Source organism: Anas acuta, chromosome 2 (assembly GCF_963932015.1).
Source record: "Anas acuta chromosome 2, bAnaAcu1.1, whole genome shotgun sequence".
NCBI classification, from domain to species: Eukaryota; Metazoa; Chordata; class Aves; order Anseriformes; family Anatidae; genus Anas; species Anas acuta.
Window position 1 is genome coordinate 85,135,655 of NC_088980.1, and position 14,199 is coordinate 85,149,853.

The window sequence follows — 14,199 nt, forward strand, 5'->3', positions numbered from 1 at the left end:
TTGGAATGTTTGCCACACCTTTCTATAAGCTGCATCAGTACGTTACTAAAATAAATATGTACATTTTTGAAATGCTATACTGTAAAGCTGCAAAGGATTCTGTGATCATGGCAAAAGACTCTCTAGATGGTGAAAAGGATCTGAGGAAGTCTATACTGTCTGGTCCAGGGACTATTGCAGATGGTATAAATGCAGCCTGAAAGTTTCGACTTCACTGCAGAGAGTGATGGTGCAGTGTGTACTGCAGGTACAATACAGGTGTGGCTAGTTCCTGTTTCCTTTCAATATCAAAAGGTCAGACATTGCTCCAAATGTGGTTTTTGTTTCATAAGAAAACTAGGATATGTATAATCACTTACCACTGTAATCTACAGTAAGTATTATATCTACCCATCCATCCAATATATGCAATGAGTCTGAGACATACTTTCATGTAGTGCTTCCAAATTTCACAATTTTTCATCTGATTAAATTATATTCCCATGCTTGCTTTTATAGAAATATTCAGAGAGACTGTCAGTTCTCTCGAAAGACTGTTTGCTCTATCAGCTGGAGATCATACTTTAGATTTTTTAATTGATTTTTAGATTTTAAGGTTGGATTGATTGAAGCATGATTGAAAAGTATAAATAGATTTAAGCACATCCTCTTTATACTCCTAAGCTTCCTTGATTTCTTGATTAGTTAACAACTATGACAGAAAATGTAATTGAAACATTGTATTAACTTTATATCTCAACATTCATCGAAATGCTTTACTCTAAATAAATTTGAAAGAGGTTGCATTTATAACCTGAAACTATAAGCACAGACAATTCAAATGTGAAATAACCCCAACATCAAATCATAGCCCTAGAATTAAGTATAACTGTCTCAGAGGATGTTTCCCATTATTATACATATTTTCATAATACTGATACATCATTTTAGTAACTGAATTCCCATTGTGATTTAAGACAGATGCTCCTAACTGCCATCCCTCATCGTTAATTTAATCTATCAGGTTCCAATTTGTCTAGAACAGCAAAGAATTCAAAGTATACTCCAAGCTATTTCTACCTAACTCAATTTTTATATTAATAAATCCCTTAGGTTTCAGTGCAGCTACACAGTCTGCAAAGATGTTCTTCGACAAAGGGCAAAAAGATTATGGGAAGACCATGAGACTATTCTGATTTCAAGATTTATATATCATTATTTACTTTAAACTGATCTTACCCAACACTTCACCAAGGGCATGCCACCTACCAGAAAGTGATCAAGTTCAACTGCTCAGTAATTCATCACCTGCCATCCAAGATTTCATAACAGACTGTAAATCCATTCTTAGGCTGTTACAGCTGTGGAGCTCAACAGGTCAACTTAAATCACTTTGGGTGCATAAAGCTCTGAATGAAAGGTGGAATAAGAAAAGTTTAGGTGCATGAACAACCTGTTACTGACTCCTAGCTTCTCAGCAGATACATAGGTGTTTTGTTGAGTTTCAGGAAGATGTTTCTTGGTGAAGTGTTGGGTAAGATCAGTTTAAAGTAAATAATGAAGTGGTTTCTTCTGCTCTGTGTCACATTTCCATTTAAGTTTGCCACTTCAGCATTCAACAGGAGTCTTTCACTCAACTTCAGCAAGAATCTTTCAGGTTTCAGTTTTCTTCTTTTCCCTGGCTATATTCTTTCCTTACAGTTTGCCCCAGGTGAGATAGATGTGCATATACCACAGCTTACTACTTCTTTGTCTCTCAGCTCCCTGTGGGAGCTCTGGGAGCTCCAGCAAACCCATACTGAGTCTCCAAGGCACCAGCGCTTCCCTGTGCACTGTGCCATCTCATCTCAGAAAGATCAGCCTTGAAGCAAGCTTTTCACCTTTTTCTGCATAACCTGAAGTTGTCTCCTCAGCAAGCTCACATGAGATTTAGCAAAAAGAAACACCACCCATTTTCCTTCTTCCAAAGCAGACATTCTTCCAGAGGCTTATCCAGGTGTGTAATATCCTACTGTTTGCAATGATTTCATTTTGAAAATGCACAGCTGTGTAGTGAGGGAAATAAGGAATTTTGCTAATTTGGGAGGCAGCAGTTGAAAGATGTTGTGCTAGAGATGTCTGTGGGACAAGTTTGGTAACTCAGTGTTGAAATACCTTATAATTAACATTGTTGATATTTCAAATTGGTATACCAGCTATAATCTCATGTGAGAAAAGAACTAGTCACTTCTCTGAGATAATATCTCATACTGCTTCTGAATATGAGCTCTCAGAAATGAGTGGGCACTGCCACAGATTTCCATGTTTCTAACTCAGTGAGCAAAAAGTTTAATGAACTGTTAATATAACAGATAAATGGACTAGGTTTTGGAGACATAGCAAATCAGAGGCATTCCTACTGGAATTAGCAAGGTACCAGTGTAAAATCAAGCATAGAGAATGTTTCATTTTAGAAATCTGAGAAAACAGATATTAGAGGGAACTGATCTTAAAGAGAAGAATAAAAATCAGTTTTACTCTTCACTAATATGTAAAGTCCAGAAAGTTTTAAGACTTTCCTCTAAGAAAAAACTATCTCGCAAAGATAATTATTTCAATATATGGGTAGTGATAATCCACAGAAATGAGTGCACAAATCAATAGAAAGAGAAGTTTTAAGGGAAATGGTTCAATACTTACGGAAAACATGAAAAATTAATGGAATAATTCATTCATTTTTCCCCTTATTACCATTTAGATGAGCTCAAAGCGAGCAGTTAGCACAATAAAATGTGATTACTTTTTAAACTATTCAGAAAGATCGGAGTAAAAGGCAGTGTCTAAGTATCATATCACAAAGTATTTAGAATGCAATTTTTGGTGTGAACTTATTAAATATTATGCATGGATAACAGATGTTTTAATGATGAGAAAAAAGATGAAAAAAGTGCTAAAGATTAGCACTTCCATTTTCAGGGGAATGAGAATCCTTATATTTTGCTTTTGCAGCAGTAGCAATGTCAGAACTCAGACTTTCATCAAATATATCATAATATATGACACAGAGTTTGAAGTTCCTTTCTCTTGAAAGCACACTATTATGAGATTATTTTAGCCTTCACTTTTGAAGCCAATTAATTCTTAGGTCCTAGAACCATTAAAAAAAAAAAAAAAAAAAAAAGTTGAAAGTATCCTCTAACAATCTCTAACAGCAAATACCAGAAAAATTTTTTTTCATGAACTCCAATTTAAATTTTTTAATCACATATTTTTTAAGACTCTTATTTTTTCATGAACTCCAATTTATTATTTCAGATTGATTGCCTATTTTAGCTTTCTAGGAAACACAGACTCCATCAAAATATAAGCACAACTTTAGGTCTAAAAGTGAGTTTCATATAGTACAAAAATAAAGTATGGCCTATGTAATAGCAGGACAGTCCTCCCTGTGATGATATACTTCAAAACAGCTGGTGTTATGATAGCATCATACTTGTGAGGTCACTCTCAGTAGCTCTGAAATGTCATGATGATATGGGGAGGTTCCTGAGGACTGGAAGAGAGCAAATGTCACTTTTGCCTTCAAGAAGGGCAAGAAAGAAAAACCGGAGAACTACAGCTCAGTCAGTTTTACCTTGATCCTTATGAAAGTCATGGCGCAGCTATTTCCAAACACATGAAGAATGAGAAGGTGATCAGGAGCAGTAACTATGGGTTTAGGAGGGGGTAATCATGCTTAATCAGCCTTTTATGATGGGTTCATGATCTTGGTGGGTAAAGAGAGATCAACTGATGTTATTTATGTTAACTTTTGTAGAGCTTTCAGCACTGTCTCCTGTAATATTCTCACAGTCAAACTGATGAAGTACAGGCCAGAAAAGTGTACAGCAAAGTGGATTGAAAACTAGCTGAACTGTCAGGCTCAAATGGGTCATGATCAAGGGCACAAAGTCCAACTAGAGGCCAGTCACTAGTGGTCTGCCCCAGGCATTGATATTGGGTCCAATCCTGTTTAGCTTCTTTGATAATGAGTTGGATGGTGGACAGAGAACACCCTCAGCAAGCTCACAGATGATACAAAGCTTGAAGGAGCAGCTGATGCTACCAGATGGTTGTGCTGCCATTCAGAGGAACCCTGAGAGGCTGGAGAAATCAGCAAACAAGAACCTTATGCAGTTCATCAAAATGAAATTAAATGGGGTAAGAATAACCCCATGCACAACAGGAATAAATGCATACTGAAATAACCAGGTTATTAGCTGGAGGCTAGTTGGCTGGAAAGCAGCTTTGCAGAGAAGCATTCCTTAAGCCCCAGTAATTCTATAAATCACAGATCTTAGTTGGAAGAACAACGTGCTGAGATGCAAGCAGTTAAGGAGACTTGGTGTCTGTCAAAGATAACTTCTTAATAGAAGCACTCAGTGGTCTAAACAAGGATGATGCAGAGTTGGATCTGCTATTTACTAACAAGGAAGTGTTGCTGACTGGGATGAAAGTTTTAATGACAGCTGACACAAATTCTGATGAGGAGGTTGAAAATAAGATGGAGCCAGATTTTTGATGGCGGGAGTACCACTGAGGATGTATGTACATTTGCTAAAATGAAAGAGATTTAAACTGGCTATAAGGAGAAACTTTTTCACCATGAGGACAGTCACCTAGTGGAACAGGTTGCCCAGAAAACTTATGCAGTCTCCATCTTTGGAGAATTTCAAAACAAAACCAGATTAAGCCCCAGTTAACCCAACCTGACTTCATTTTGCTGAACCTTCTTTGAGCACTAGATTCAACTATATGACCTCCCAAGTTAGCTACCAGACTGAATTTCTGTTTCGGTGTTTATATATGTTTCTATTATTTTGTTAATTAAAAATGACCTTTCAGAAGGGAAGAGTAGAACTACAGAAATTTTTGAAAACTTATTTTTTTAATTAATAATGTTCATTGCATAAATCTCCCATACTCTGGCCACTGTATTTGACAGATAACTCATTAGTCATTTTTCCCCATATTATGAAGGTGAAATTATGTTGCTATTTATTTCTGTGTGTTCCCAGTCATGCTAATTTATTTAAATAGCTCTAAATGTATTAAAGAAAACAGTTGCTATCTGTGCTGACCTTGTAGCACGCATCATCTTTTAGATATACAGTTCTGTTATATTTTTAAGGAATCAGTCAAACATTATGCAAATTACCTTGTGTTTCTGATTATTTAGAACACTCTACTCTGAACCTGTTTTCCTGTTTTGCTTCAATTAACGTCTGTTTAAGAGATTACTTCAGCCCTCAGAATTTTGTTCTAGGCTGTACACAATACTTTTCAAACTTTGGACTGAATTTATCAACCATCAACCCAGTTTCTGAGCTGTTCATTTAAAAAGGCTGGTGGTTGGCTGCTGTGTGCACTATTCTAAATGTTGTTGTGTGTTTTTTTTTTTAATTGTTCCTGGGGATACTCACAATTTGAAATGAAGAGCAAATAATATTTATTCTACTGCTAATATTTCAGATTTCTTAAAAAGATCACAAAGATTATTGAAAGAATGTACTTGAAGAGCTGGATTCTGGCACTCTCCTGTCGTGTTGGCATGGTACAGAAGGAATACCAGGAAGTGTGGGAAACTTTGTTGTATAAATTTCCTCAATAAAAGTAGGATTCATTATATTCCAGCCTGAATGTCCATAGCCAGTATTAATAATATAGGGGATTTTTTAAATTTTGTTTATCTGTTTGGTTTGTTCCACATACAGGACATGACATTTAAGATTGAAATAATTAAATTTTAATGAATGTTTTTCACCAGTAGGGTGAAATCCACCGGACAGCACCAAGAGAACCAAGGGAAGCTGCTAGAAAGGGTGGTACCACCGAGAAGACATGAAGTAGGAAGGGACAATTATAGTTTGGGAGACTTTCAAGGGTGTGTAGTGGGAAGCAGAAGATGTCTGTTTCTTCAGAGAGTGCAGAAAAGGCACAGCACTTGCTCCCACTCTTGAAGATCAGAAACTTCTTTAAAATGTTTTCTTAGCCTGTGAAGACAGCCACACTGATCTGCCAGAGATGTGGGGAATAAAGGCGTTCCCTGGCAAAGTGCTACAGTAAGCTTGGATATATGGCATTCCCTTGTGTAACATATACTCTTAAACAACTGAAGTGAAATTAAAAGTTTCAGCTCTTTCTAGCTTAAGAGCAAATACTGCTAATTATTTGAGATAGCGATCTAGAAATTCAGTAATGCTTTTCATTGAGCATGTGCCTCCAAAATATGCCAGTAGAATATTTTACTATCGTGACCATTTTTGTTGTCTGTGCAGAAAACAAACATGAAAGGGCAGCTTAAGGCACAGTTGGAAGGTCTCTTTAATTACTGCTTTTGGCAGAATTTATTTCCAGAAATGTTATCACAGAATTGGGAATAAAAATGTCTCCTGGCACCACAAGAGCATTTTCAGATATCATTCTCAAATGTGACACTTCTGAATCAGTTGGAGGAAAAATAAAGAGAGAGAGAGAAAGAATATTGTGCCCATTGACATCTAACAAAATGCTATAACACAAAGAAAAAAAGTTCACGAAATACTTTCTGTATCACCAGCACTTACAATACAGAAACAAACCTTAATCCCTCAAACATCCCTGCTAAACTATTAAGGCACAGTCAAATTGCTTCAGTTTGTGCCAATTCATTATATTTTTTAAATTTCTGCCTCTGAACATGGACAAAGTGCCTAAGGCTTCTCACTGTGGACCTCTTAGCTTTTGTCTCTGCTGTAGATAGAGAAGACTCAAGTCCCTTTCAGACTACAACTAAGTCCAGGCAGGCCTTGTATCATGCAAGATACCAGATAAGGAAAGGTTTCTATAAGAATGTAGAGAAAAGCAAGAATCCAGCACCTGTCAACTACCTCTTAAAATTTATAGCTAAGCTCTCTTTCAGCAGTCTGTGAGACTCCTGTGACAGGTTATGAGGACATCTGAAAACACACTGTGCTCACATCTGCTCTTTGAACTGCTCCGTAGGTACATTAATATACATCCTAAGCACTTTCCTTTCCTCTCTGATCTTAGCATCTCTGGAAATGCTGGAAATGCTTTCTGTTATGAAAGTACATTTCTTCCCAATATGCTTCTCAGTGCTTATCTCGCCATGATTTTTTGATGGGTGGACGTCCCAGATAGTGGTGCCTGACATGATTCTCTCTTATGCCTGGGATTCTGGCTAAGCACATGGGCACCAGATGAGGCAGAGCATACTGCAGGTGAGTGAGGAGGATTTCAGACCTCGAGACAAAAGGTGAATGTTTGCAGTAGGAGGTGGTGAACCTGGGGCTGGATTCCTGGCTTGGACAAGTGAGACCTGTGATAAAAAAGTGGGAAAAGTTGGGAGGACGAATGTGGGGTCCCATTTTAGATAGGTAGGTTCTTACAGCTCCAGAGACTCATACTGGAGCTTCTGCTGCCTCAGGTACAACCTCTAGGCCAATCTATTTCCCCTGCAGATAGGTAGCCAGACCTGGATCAGTGCTTATGTTGACCAAAAACAACATCAGAGAAAAGTAAAACCTCTTTACATGTTGTACTATCCAAGTACAGTGTTCTTTTCAAAATTACAGGAAAAGAGGAAAGAAAAAAAAAAAAAAAAGGAGAAACAAGTTGCCAACAGAGTACTGGCATCAGTGAAATGCTTTATGGAAATACAGACATGCTACCCACCCATTGCTAAGGTTACCAGCTTACTATCCTGTTGTCTTCACACAGAAGCTGGCAGTAGAAGATGGGTTTTGTGAAAGAAGGGAATAATACTTTCAGATATTTTTAAATCATCTCATCATTCTCATCTTTGTTCTTGAAACCTTCTTTATAATTTAAGCTAATTACAAAATAGAGAGTGAAAACCATACAAATCATGGATAAATAAGGGTCCTGAACAGATAAGGGAACTGCATAAATAAGTGTCCATATCCCTCTGTATGGTTTCATAAAAAGCTTTTCTCTGCACCTCTATATGCCAGTAATATTCAAAATAATGTGGGCATGTTATCTCTGTTCTCTTCAGTTATCTTCAGATCAAACGTGGACTGAATTTCTTATAGGTGAAAACACTGTTTTAACAAATAAATGGAGAGAAAAATAGTCTTTTTATATCTAAAACCGTGAATATTATTCTGTCCTAAAATATACTGCCACAAATACTTTAATTCTTCAAAACAGAGTCTAGACTAAGCTTTTCACTAGCTTTATTGGCTCTTAAGATTCATCTTTAAAAATTACGCCAATAAATTTAGAAATGCATTAGATGCAGTTACCATAATTAGATTTTACAACATTTGGAATGCTTTGTCAAAAGACTTTTGAGGATCAAAGACATTTATAAAAGCTCTATTTCAAGTGTAATCCAATCTTATTAATAATGAAAATGATAACAACTGGGAAATGAGGAGGCAGAGAATATAGATGAGCATAAAAGGAAACAGTTTGAGGTCTTTCTCAACATACTTTTCCAGGTTTTAAATAAGTTAAAAAGTTCTCCTCAATGCCTATGCTTTTGTTACTTTGAGTTACATTGTGATCCACACAGAATGCAAGCTACATTCTGGTGCCATGAATCATTGATGTTAATTATAAAGTTATATTAGCTCACGTTTTTCTATAACCCTCTATACTAGAAAGCAAATAAGACACCTCCTTAGGAGAGTGTGTTACCTGCTGTCTTTGCTAACCCAAGAGACTGACAGTTCTGCAGCAAGAAGTAGTAGCTGCATGACACACTCAGGGGAAAAAAAAAAAAAAAAAAAAAAAAAAAAAGAGTGAAAGAGTGTATGAAATATTGCAGCTGTATGTAGACGGGGATGCCTTTGCAATTTCAAAAGTATTGCTTGCACCTAACCTTTTAACAACTCTTTTGCTGCATTGGCCATGCTGCAAGTGTAGGGGAAATAGAAGAGTACACTCTTTTACAGTTCTGAATACCAGAAAGACTGACTGTTCCATCACAGGGCACAGGGAGTGCTTTCCTGGAATTCTCAAAAGAGACTTGCCTGCAGGCATCTAATCTGCACGGAGAAGCAAAGTGATAGAGATAGCAATAATATTTGATAGCACCTTACCAGTGACTTGTTCATCTTAGTGTTCTGCTTTTCATGATTGTCTCTACTACAGAGCTCTGAAATATTTAACTGCCTTATACGTAAAAGCATCTGACCTGGTGTTAAGTGTCGTAAATGCAATACAAGTTGTAAATAATCATTGTACATCTCAAAATGTAAATATTGGATTGCATCTTGCTTAGCATTTTGGGAAGCAAATGTCATTAATTTTCTATGCAGCTAACCTAAGATATTGCTTTAATTAAGTAATTCACATCAAGACTTCCCAAGGCAGAAAATTCCACGCATGAATCTGCAGCGTGTGAGACACTTCCATGTATTTCTGAGCTCAGCAGCCACCACTGTCCCAGAATGCCCCCTCATCTTCTCCTTCTCGAGGATTAATGTAATGCATTTAATTGTTTTCTCCTAGCATACTCATGCAGTCCAATGCCTTTTCTCAGCAAAGTTGGTTATTAGTCCTGGTGGGTTTTGTTTACTTACCACTCAGTGGTATAACTGAGATAGTAGGATAACAGAAACGCTTAAGCTGTAAGCAATTCTTGGGTCTTCTGATTCAAGCACAGTTCCAAGCAAGACTATTCAAGGCCAGTTCAGGTTCCTCAATGCCTTGAGTTCTGAAGTAAGGGTGCTGATTCTACAACGTCCTTAAGCAACCTCTTCCACTAATTAAAAGTTTTTATGGTGAAGGATTTTTTCATAAATCCATTCAGAATTTTCCTTGTAAGTGCTGCCTCTTGTCTTTCCTCTGTTGTGCTTGTGAGAAGTCATGCTTCCCATTCTCTATAATTCCCCTTTAGGTGATAAAATAATGGATCATTCATGCAGAGAGAAAACAAATAAAGAAAAGGAGACTATTGATAAAAGGAGTAACTGTGAGCATCTTTCCCATGATTCCCCAGGTGAGCATGATTCCCCAGGTAAGAGTTGTTCTGCTTGAGTTTTTGCTTAGGGAAAAAAATAATAATAATGCAGACAATTATTAAAATAACATGTTTCTTTCTCTTTTTCATTAATCACTTGTCTCCCTGTACCTGTAATCTTTGTGCAGATCTATCAGATCTCTCAGCAAATTTCTCTTCTAGATTCATTGCTGCACTAAGGTCTATCAAATAGGAAGCTGGTAAGATTAATTCTTGTGCTTTGAATTCTGATATTTTCTCAAGGGAAAAAAAAATAATTCAGATTCTTTTTTTTTTTTTTTCCTTTTTTCTCTTGAATAAGCTGAAAATATAGTCTGATTGCACATGCTAAGACTGAGAATTATGAGCTGAGATTTGGAGATAGCACTACATTGTATCAGCATATCTTCTGCCTGATGAGAGTTCAGAATAAGAAACTAATGTTGAACCAAAAGGAAGTATCTCCTTGGGAAGAGAAAAAAAGGATAAAAGAAGAAAGAGATAAAAAAAAAAAAAAAAAAAAAAGCAGAGAGAGAGAAAGGAAGTTCCCTTCAGTTATAATTCAACCTCCTTGGGCTTTTTTTCTCTTCCTTTATCTCGCAGGCTGAGGAATATACTGTTGCCTCCAGATGAGAAGGTGAAGATAGCCTTCAGTGGAATAAAAAGAGGTATTTAATGAACTCTGCTGATGATATCCCTGGTAATAGAACAATGGATTGCAATCAAATGCTTTACTTGCTTTGTATTCACAGGAGTTCCACTTACTAGTAGAACTTAATGTTCTACTAGTAGAAAATTAGGTTATCCATCCTGAAAGCACTTTCTAAGTGATTAGAAGAGTAAGACAGGTAGGCAATGTGGCAAAAATGTTTTTCTCTTGCATTGTTTTTGTTGTTGTTTGTTTGTTTTTACAAAGGAGTTATACACAATGCTCAGTTTAGATGCCAAACACTGAAATGCTGTCTCCATGAACTGAAGCACAATGCTACCTCCCCACAAGGTCTTGGAGCTATTCCCCTTCAGTATGCAAAAGGATGGAAAGCGTCATGGGGGAGTGGTATGACATTGCATATGTTTCTCACTCAAATTACCCACAGCATCATTCCTCCAATTTACAGTGTAACAATTCCATATCACAAGAGGCATTCTACTCCTCAAAGCCTTAAACGACATGCCCTTTCAAAGTCTGCCACGTAAACAGTATGGTTTATGTATTTTGTAAAAGATCTGCTAACTCCCTTCCTATTCATTCTGTTGTGCAGTTGTTCTGCACCGGGAGGGGTGCAGGATTCTTTTTGGATCTCAGTACGAAAGTCACAGCAACAAACGGAGTAACAAAACTGCAATAACAACGACAATAATAATAATTATTATTATTATATTGTATTATTATGCAAGAGAAAGAGGAAGAAAAATACAGAGACTGAGTAAACAAAACATCCCTTCAGAAGCTGGGTACCTTGCTTTGTGCAATGTTGGCTGGGCCCCAGATACATAGCCATAGCACCCTGTGCAGATCCCATTTGTAGTGAGGTTCACACTCACACAGTACCATTAACTCCTTTTACCTAATGTAGAAAACAAATCTAGGCATCTTGTTTCAACAGTTCTCCTTCCTGGTGATCACCAGAGCATGGCTAGGTAAATGTATAGGACCTACATCCTACATATCATATAGGATATATATCCATATAGGTGCATATCCAGAGCCTTCCACTGCATATCCAGAGCCATCTATTTCCTTGTACAGTTATATACTTGGGGTTATGCAGCAATTGCTCATGTGAACTTAGGGGTTTCTCGAGTGCAGTCCCCAACATGGCTGTCAGGGCTTGCTCATGGTCACTGACTCCTCAGGCACAGTATCTTCCATAAGACTGCCAGTGCAACCGTATTTCTTTTTTTCTTCCATTGGGGATCTAAGAGAGAAAGGTACAAAAGAAGAGATTGTGATAGGATGACTGTACATGACAACTGGTGTATCTTTCTGATCTGGAAAGTCTAACGGTGCCTACAGTTCTCGACTTTTATCATTCTTCTGTCAAAAACCACCTGTGAAATGATTGCTGATTTAAATAGAAGATAATGCCAGCTGTTGATATTAGTATTTTCATCATCTTTAGTGACAAACTGATATGCAAGAGATCTACTTATGACGGACTCTGTGAGAGCTATGCATTTTTATGCATAAAACAGAAGAAAGGTGTATAAATGTCATAGAATGGAATGTTATGAGTAGAGTAAAGCAGAAAATGTTAAGTGTAAATGTTAATATTATCTGAAAAAAAAAAAACATATCTACTTTACTCTCTTAAATATTCGATATATTGCACTAGATGTATCTGCAAAGCAGATAAAACAGGACAGTATAATGACAGAGGCATTATAACTGCCAGAGTTTGAAGGAATGGTGTGATCAAGGCAGGAAGCCATGTGAGACCCACTTCAGTCTCCTGGTTGAGGAAATTAAATGCTAATTAGTAAACTTGGTATGCAGCTTTGCCTCTTCTGTGGTTGCAAAAGGATGCTTTGCAAACTACAAGATGAAGTTACTGGGAGGTGAAAATGCATTTATATTGCTCTATTCTTGGATTCCTTAACTGAGACTGTATAGCCTGACTTACTTTATTATTATTATTATTTATTTATTTGCAAACGTACCAAGTGCTTGCACTTCAAATGAAATCAATAATGCAGCTTCTCAGAACCTGTGAGGGCTTCCTTCCCCTCAGGGGTACTGTGAAGATACAACAGCAATATCTCATGCATGTTTATAATATTGTGATGAGTTCAGACAAAAGCTTGTGTGGGAAATATTTTTTTTTCTTCTGAATGAGTTCTGAATGGTGTATAGTAAACAAGTTCTCATTGAAAAATAAGGGAGGAAAACAAACAAACAAACAAACAAAAAACAGGACACTGAAGAGGCACTTACTTAGATTGTCTCCAGCTGTTCTGTACACTGAAAGAGGTAGGATGACTACAGGAAATATTTAATGAATTTCTACAGCTTGCAGTGGACTCAGTCAACTTCAGGGTCCAGAATCTTGATATTTTATCTTCTTAATCCGTGTAGTATTCGTGATAATATGTCTTAATTCCATGCAATTCTAGGTAAATATTTCCTGTCTAAACTTCCTCTGATGTGAGCTGAGCTCTTGCAATTTTAAAGATGTGTTCTGCTGCCATTAGGAGACAGAAATGCATGAAAAATTTCTCCTCTCACATTGCTGCTGACCTGCAGGCAATCAATATGAACATCTCTCTTGCCCTTTGTTTTTCATGAGGAGGTACTGGTTTCATATGATCTCAGTAAGAAGTTACTCAGACTCTGAAAGTATTTGTCCTTGGAGATAACACTATTTAAAAATAAATACATAGAAAGATAAATAAAAAATAGTATACCTTACCTTAGTCTCTTCAGATGCTTAGAAGCACAATTTATATGGCACTCAGTGGGCTTCTCTGATCAGGACACTGCATGCTGCAAAGATCCAATACATGGAGAAATTACCCAGCATTCTGGTATTTTGAAATCTTACAGGAATATGAAATAAATATATATATAGAGAGAGAAAGATTTTTTGTTTAGTTTTTGTTGTTATTGTTTGTTTGTTTGTTTTTGTAAATTGAAGTTCATATGAAAACTTTCTTTTGTACTTTTAGATAAAGGCAAGGACAACAGCATAATTGGTAGTACCAGCCAGAGCTACCTGCAGGCTCTGCTGTTGCCATCAACCACCTGAATCTATCCAGTAGCCAAGGAATTCGTGGAGCATGGCTCAGGCCTGACAGCCATCCTGGATGTGCAGCACAGAGCAGAAAAACCGGGCCCCACTCAGGTGAGCTGTCATGTGTTATATTAATATATATCAACTGATATATATTAAAAAAAAAAAAAAAAAAAAAAAAAAAAAAAAGCTTTGTTAAGGCAGAATCCACATAAACCACAGTGAAAAGCAGAAAGCAGTGAAAGACACTTGCATTAAATCATGCAGAGAAAAAAACACCATCCAAATAAATGATGAAATGGGTTGACATTGGTGTGTTTGATGTTGCCTAAGATCAAGTTAAATATAGCAAAACCTTTACATTAAAAATTTATTGGTAGTTCCAAAACGTTTCAGGGTACTGCAGGTACCGATAGCCCTCAGCAGCACTAATCAGCTTTATCTGTAACCTCCACCCACCCCTTCTGTTCATGTATCCAAGCCCATTTAAACTTAGTC

The 14,199-nt window shown here is 36.9% G+C and overlaps 1 long non-coding RNA gene across 1 annotated transcript; it reads right to left on the reverse strand.

Moving 5' to 3' along the window:
• Positions 1–11,383: 11,383 nt before the first annotated feature.
• Positions 11,384–13,840, reverse strand: LOC137851759 (uncharacterized). The gene is made up of 3 exons (XR_011093438.1): positions 13,684–13,840; positions 13,381–13,454; positions 11,384–11,889 (listed from the first exon to the last, which is right to left on the reverse strand). It is a non-coding gene; the product is annotated as an uncharacterized lncRNA (long non-coding RNA).
• Positions 13,841–14,199: the final 359 nt, after the last annotated feature.